The sequence below is a fragment of the Ceratosolen solmsi genome, unplaced genomic scaffold (genome assembly GCF_000503995.2).
Source record: "Ceratosolen solmsi marchali unplaced genomic scaffold, CerSol_1.0 scaffold57, whole genome shotgun sequence".
Lineage (NCBI taxonomy): Eukaryota > Metazoa > Arthropoda > Insecta > Hymenoptera > Agaonidae > Ceratosolen > Ceratosolen solmsi.
In genome coordinates this window covers 1573539-1580983 of record NW_011948427.1, presented here as the reverse complement: position 1 = coordinate 1580983, position 7445 = coordinate 1573539, and positions in this window count along the sequence as shown.

Below are 7445 nucleotides of genomic sequence, written 5' to 3'. Positions count from 1 at the left end.
TTAACATTTCTTACTTTATAACATATTGACGTATCAAATTTTAATTTATAGTTAAATTCAGATTGTTGATTTTAAGAACATATATTTGAGTGTATAAATTTTTGATTGTTTCAGTTTTTCTAACAAAAATATTTCAGCTATTTGTCTAATGAATATTATCATAGTAGTAGTATATGTAAATCTTATATTGATGAAAAAATTGACGTTGATCGTTCATTTAAGTAATTTGTCAAACATCCATATAAACAATGGCCTTATTTTTCATAATTTGTCGAAATACTAGATCGATGACTATATTAATCGATTTGTAAATTTTTATTTTATAAACTTGTCTTTTTTATTCTGCAAGATTTTTTGTTTTTATTCGAACTTCTTAAAATTTCTGGATTTTAGTTTGAAATCCAAATCAATATGCATTTTATTTTCTTATAGTTATTTTTACTTACTTTCTTACTAATCTTCGATGATTCTTAGTAACTCACTATATGTTTATGTGAATATAATTGCAATTAATGCTACTATTTGACATAGCATGACCTATGTTGAAGTTCACAGTGTCACACTTTCTCGAGCATTGAGTTAGGAAGCAGGAGGTACTAGGTAGATAGCGCCGTTAGGTAGCAAATAATTCAGTATGTGTGAGAAAGAGAAAAGAAGAGAAAACAGTGACAGAGTTTCCAAGAGGGGTTGATAGTAGTTGGAGAGGGGCGCGAGGGTGTCAGAGAGAGAGAGAGAGAGAGAGAGAGAGAGAGAGGGAATGCAAAAACTAGGGTAATGAGAATAAATGAATAAAGAAAGAAAAAATGATACCAAGTTTTGGTAAATTTTCATTTCAAATTAATAATTTATATTTAAATATTCTGTTAAATGATGTAAGGAAGTGGAGGTTTATTGGTAGTCTCGGCGGTGATCATACAGCAAATATATGCAAAAATATACAGAAAAGGAATATAGAATAAAGGACATATACAAAACAAAAGATTAATGAGAGAATTATAAATAATTAATAGTAAATAAAATAATGCATATAAAATAATAAAGAGATAAGTATATAGTTAAAGATATTTCGTACACGAATACGAATACGAAAGAAAAAGAGAGAAAGAAGAAAAGAGATGTATATAGCGCTATATAGAGGAAAAATTACAGAAAAGCAAGGAAGAGAAAAATTCATCAAATTATAATTAGAAATATAGAGTAGAAGCCGAAATATAAAATATAAATAAATGTGAAAATATTCTTAATATAAAGATTAAAAATGAAATTTTATTACATCGATGCGCAAGCGCTTCAGAGAACTTATAATTTAAAAATTTTGTACTGGTATTTGTATACTTTTTATTATTCAAGCAAGAATGCATATTGCAATTACAAATTAAAATATAATGAATATATAATTTTTTGTTAATGATTTTGCTTTTTCTAATTTTAATTTTCTTAATACCCACATTTCAATTATATTTACATTACTTATATGAATTCTTATTTTCTCAATCAAGTAAATTAAATGTTAAAAAAATAATTTTAATGTTATTATTAAAAAATAATTATTATCATTGAAACTTATTTGTAAATATGTGTATTTCTTAAATTTAAAAATTTAAAAATAAATAGTAATGGAGCTTGTGTTAATCAGATTTAAATTAGTTATTGTTAACTTACGCTTAGAAAAATTAATCATAAAATAAATTTAGGAGTAGTAATTTCCCTTATTTTCCGCAACTAAGAAGTATTACGATAAGACTTGAAAATAGCTACTTTGTTTTATTATTATCTATTATATTGAAAATATAAGTTTATTCGGTGTAGATCATTGTCGTCTTAACCGAGATGGATAAATTTACGAGATTTGGTGAATTATAGTACAATCTATTATTGTCAATTTATAATAAACTAAGTCAATTCTAATAATCGTTAGATTATTTTTATATCAATTGTACGTTATGTTTTTGCATTAATCTTTATTGTGCAAAGGGATTTTTTAATACTTTTTTTTATAGAACTAATTGTATATTGTTAATTTTTTTAATGCTATAGGAACATGATTTCTAGTTAATAGTGATATTCCTTACTTTCAAAAGTTCTGCATATATTTTAGAGATTGTATGAAAACCAGTAAATAGTATTTATAAATTATACTTTTACATATTTTCTGTCGATCTATTTTAATAAATTAATTTCGTAATTGATGCAGGGATTTCAGAAAATGTTAGTGGTAATTATAAGGACATATTATCAAGCACGTGACATTTAAATAGCGTACATTTGAAATATAAAAAATATATTTTTTTTTGAATTTGAAAGTATTGTCATTACTAAATTTTATGAATGAATACATGTAATCTGACAATATATCAGTGCATATAAATTGTATATTTTACATGCAATAATTTGTAAGTATAATAGTGCTTTACTTTATAAGAACAATTACAATAATACAGTTAAAATACAGTGTTTATATTAATAAAAAATGAATATAAGTTTATTAGGTTTTTCTGAACTTTAAATAAAATCAGAGATAATAAATTTAGTTTTAACATATTACAACATATAATTTGTAAACATAGATGTATAATAGAGAAATATATATATAAATATAATACAGAAATATAAATTTTGAGATTGCATGAAAAAAATAATTGAAATATTATTGTTTCAACGTATTTAAAAATATTTAAAGCCTATATTTAATTTTTTTGTTTTAGTCTGCAAAAAATAAAATAAAATTGTTCTATTTAAATTTTACCGTGATTTAACATAATAGAAATATGTATTTATTTATGACCCTAGATATGTACACTATTGTTGACTTTGTACAGTTTGCTTTTATATTTTAATTTTAATTCTAAATATATTGATATCTTATATGCTTATACTTTACAATTGCACTTTCGAATGATTATATATGCTATTTATATCATTAAAATTAAAATTTTTTTTTAATATTTATTAAGGGTGATTATTAACAAAATATTTGAAATATTATTTTATTATTTTCAAATATAATTGTCGCTATTATAATTGTATTATAACTGTTGAAATTGCTCATAAAGATATGAGAACTTTAGACGTTTTAGTAAAGAAGCATTGTTCTAATAATTATTTGTTATCTTGATATTGATGATTATTGCAATTCTTTCAAATTATTGTAGTCTTATTAGTTTCGCTGTGAATAATTAAGATTTTTTTTTCATATATCTAGTAAGTAGTTACACTTTTTTTATTCTGCATAATAGCCATATTTATAGGTTATATATCTTTATGGGACTTAAATGTTATATACCATTAATTTTGTATGATATATTCTATTAGTAAAGGGAGTGGTGAATAATTAAGTATTTTTAATCATTTTATTTTAATTATTACATATTTAAATATTTATAAACTATGTTTTTCAAAAAACCTTGAATTATTTCATTAAGAAAAATTAAAAGCTATTTTTTTATTTTAATTATTTTATAACATGAAGGATTAACTTTAATGAAGTGTTTGAATAAATGTGAGACTTTAGCATACACATATTTTATTCTAATATACATCATAGTTTTCAATTGTATATAATTATCTTTAGATATTACAATTTTAAATAATTTTAAATCACATTATACATTGTTAATATATATATATATAATGTACATATGATATAATCAATTTTATTATAACTTAATATTGCTTTTTATGTATCCAGTATAATAATAATTATTATTTAAAGTAATAATAATAAGAGCTAAAATATTTTATTAATATATTATAATAGCTTAATTGACAATGAATTATAGGTATATAAACATCTTTATCTTTGATTAATATTATTATAGTAAATATATCCCAATAAAATTTATTATGTTATGTTAATTGAATAAATCTTAAAATATAATTTATTACCAGTTTTACCATTTGTACATTAAAAACATAAGTCAATTAATATGATCCATTACCATCTTTTTTAAAAATTAATGTAAGATCAAAGTATTTTTATTCAACTAAATATTATTTATATACGTTAAGTACATTTGTGCAAAATACATAATTATCTATTAAGATATGAATATTTAGATACATATTTATAATTGTTTAAAAACTTAATTAATTTTGTAATCGGATAATACATCTTAAAAAATACAAGTTGTTTGAAAATAATTATTTGTTTTGTGTATATATAAATGTACAATTACAAAATATATTATTGCAATATCTGTATACTATTGAGACTATCAATTTGATTATATTAACTACACATAATGAGTTTAATCACATTTCTTGATGCACACATTTACTTACAAAAATGAATACTAAAATGAAATTAATTTTTAAATTGATTTTAAATTAATTTTTCTTAATTAAATTGCTATATTAATATATGAAATGTCTTTTATAAGATCAGTCTTAAATATAAAAATATTATTCCAACTGTTTTAGAATTTGTGAAAGTCAAAAGATTTTTTTAATTCAATGACTTTAGAATTGTAAATACATTATTAGGTTATGTAATTGAAGCAATGCGTGTGTCATTCATGTGTATTAAAATATATCTATCGAATTATGAGGTACATAAAAGAATATGAAGCAATGCGTGTGTCATTCATGTGTATTAAAATATATCTATTTTCTTTTGTGCTGAAATATCTATTTTATTAAATCAAACTTTCATATCCAGATACTGTTGTTTAGCATGGAGTTTCCGTAGCTTAGATGTAGTTATTGGGTAAAATGCTATTATCTTGAATGGGCTCTGACATGTATTTTTCCAATGCAAAAATGTTATATCTACACTATATATATATATTTGTTTAATGTGATAAATATTTAATGTATTTAATTATTATGTAAATATAAATATCTCAAAAATATATATTATATTAATAGATGATGACAAACATATTTGTTTTTGATTTTTTAGATTTTCAATTAAAATTAATTCTATAATGGTGAATACAATTTCACTTCATGGCATGTTTGCCAAACAATGCATGTAAGTAGTGGAATATAGCAATACAAGCCTAGTGTATTTTCTAAGATGATAATTCTGAGTTTTACAAAATCATAATGCTGATTGCTTATTATCATTCTTCAAAAAGGAGTATATTAGTTTTAATTAAATTAGTACCAATGGTCATCCATTTTAATATTTTGCCTCCGTAAATTTGAATATTTATACCATATAATTTGCATTCAATATTCTGTTATTTTATTTAGATGTTCTAAATAATGATATAGTTTTCTTAAAATTTATTTCAATTTGTATTTCATATTATTTAATATTAAACTTCTATTTACAAATAATAAAAGATTATCATTTTATTAATAAACTGTTTTACATAGTTATATGAAACAGTGAAAAATTTATATTTTATTTTTTATTTTATTAAAATGGTTTATAATTGTTTAAATATATAAAGTTTGGAATAATTTGGTAATACTGTTATATAATTAGATTCTAAATAGTAATTTATATATTTAGTCATATAAAAATCTTGAAAAATGAACTTAACGACAAGTTACACACATTCTAAATTTTTTATTCTAAGAATATTTATACTATTTTATTCTTGCATTGATGTAAAAAAAGGTACTTACATTGTGTTTATGTATTATAATTATGTTAATTCCCGGGATAGCAATTTCAGTAATAATTGTTTTATAAAATGTGACAATAGAAATGTATGTAGCATAGCATTGATTAAATTGAATTTATGTTTTACGGTAAAAGTGATAGTGTATTTCCATATAATGATATTCATTTGCTATTAATTAAGTATATCTCCAGCTACTGACATAATCCAGATTATAAAAGATAATAACCATATTAATACAGACTTCTATAGACTTCTATAGATGGTTTATCCAGTTAATTAAAATATGTGTTAAGTTATTTTAATTAACACAGTTCAGTTGACTTAATTTGAATTTACATTATATTTTTATTATTTTCATTGTAAATTTTCATTGTATTTGAAATATTTTGAAATTGTAGAAGGTAATATTTGGGTTATACAGATTATACCTCTCTAAAAAAAAATTATTTTTTTTAAACATATATTTAAAACAACATACATAAATAAATTAAATAATAGAATCATTATATTGGGATATAAATATAATTCTAAGAAAATGTCATAAAAATTGTCTTTTATTAATGTATATTCTTATTTCAAGACGAATAAAATAAAATAAATTAGCTTATAGTTATGTTAAATATTTATTATCAATAATAAAATGACTATCTACAAGAAAAGACAGAAAGTATTATATTGTGTTTTTTAATTGTATATAATTTATATATCTTGGTTTAGACATGGTTTTTGTTATTTCAAATTACATTTTATTTATATTATCAATAATTTTTAATCTTTCTTATAATAATTTTTAATGTTTTTTTTTGTATTATATTTGTTTATACTGAATGTGTTACATTATGAAGATATAACAACTGGGATATTTGTCATTTCTGGTATGCTGTCCGGCCACCTTCAATATACTGAAATTAACTACATGAAATTCAAAATTATGTCCAAGCATACGCAGATGATGTGCATGAAAAATTTCATCACTTCCAAGACCTACATTTGGATAAAGCAAGATTTATATATTAGGAGCTTATGAAATCAATACTTAGGTGTGGAGTATTAATCGACGATTTCTTAAAATTGTTAATAAATTGAATTGGTCTCATATTGAAAAACATTATACTGGGGTAATGATAACAAATTCAATATTGTTTAAGATTTTTTTAGCTTTAAAAATTTATAAAAATGTATTTCTATAAATATATTTCGGCACTACAGATCCAACTAACATATTTTGTTTAAACTTCATTTTTACATCATTTTTTATTTTTATTTACCTTATATATTCCTATTTTTAATCATACATTTTGTATAATTTATTATATTTCAATTGGTATATAATATTTTACTTTTCTGTTTAATTTCTTCATTACTGGACTTTTTATATTTTTGCTTTTATCATTTCTAAAATATTGCTTTATTTTATATATTATTACATTGTTTTTTCTTTTATATTTTTATATATTTTTTATTATTTTTTAATTTTTACATTTATATCTTTTATTTTACTTTCTTCTATTAGTAAGCAGATTTTTGTAATTAAATATAGCATCTAAATATGCAGTACTTAATATTTATTTTACATATGTACTTCTTATTTTAGAACTACCTACAATTCCGCTAGCTTGTTCCATTCTAGTCTACATAGTTTGTGGGATATAATTTTGCTTGGAAGGTATGGCGCAAATAAATGAAGGAAAATGTATAATATTTAAATATAAATCAGATTTACAGAATTATTAAAGAGAAAACGATAAACAGTAAAGAAGCGTAAAGAAATGAAAAATTGAAATTATGAAAAAATGCAAAACTAAATAAAAGATACAAATTTATATTTATTAAATAAATGTCATTTTTAGTAGAAATTTTAAGTATAAA